This window comes from Penaeus monodon, chromosome 22 (genome assembly GCF_015228065.2).
Source record: "Penaeus monodon isolate SGIC_2016 chromosome 22, NSTDA_Pmon_1, whole genome shotgun sequence".
Lineage (NCBI taxonomy): Eukaryota > Metazoa > Arthropoda > Malacostraca > Decapoda > Penaeidae > Penaeus > Penaeus monodon.
Genome location: NC_051407.1, coordinates 4994641 through 4994869, shown reverse-complemented (window position 1 = coordinate 4994869; position 229 = coordinate 4994641). Strand labels below are relative to the sequence as shown.

The following is a 229-nucleotide window of genomic DNA, read 5'->3' as shown; positions in this document are numbered from 1 at the left end:
TGTCTTACAAAGTTTAGCATCAACACTCAAAAAAGTTACTGCAATTAATCTTCACATGTATAAAAATGAAAGAAAAAACTAAAGGCTTGTAAATAGAACTCATTTAAAGCAAAAACAGTTGAATTTCTTATCTCAGTCAATATTTAAAAGTTGAGAAGTAAAGGATTAGCAATCAAACAACAGATGAATTTAATGAATCAGTATAAAAATGATGTTAGAATTTACATGA

General features: G+C 25.8%; 1 protein-coding gene across 1 annotated transcript in view; it reads left to right on the top strand.

Moving 5' to 3' along the window:
* LOC119586842 (ATP-dependent RNA helicase HAS1-like) overlaps positions 1-229 on the top strand; it is a gene marked incomplete in the record, with an annotated part of 10641 nt that overhangs the window by 7194 nt on the left and 3218 nt on the right.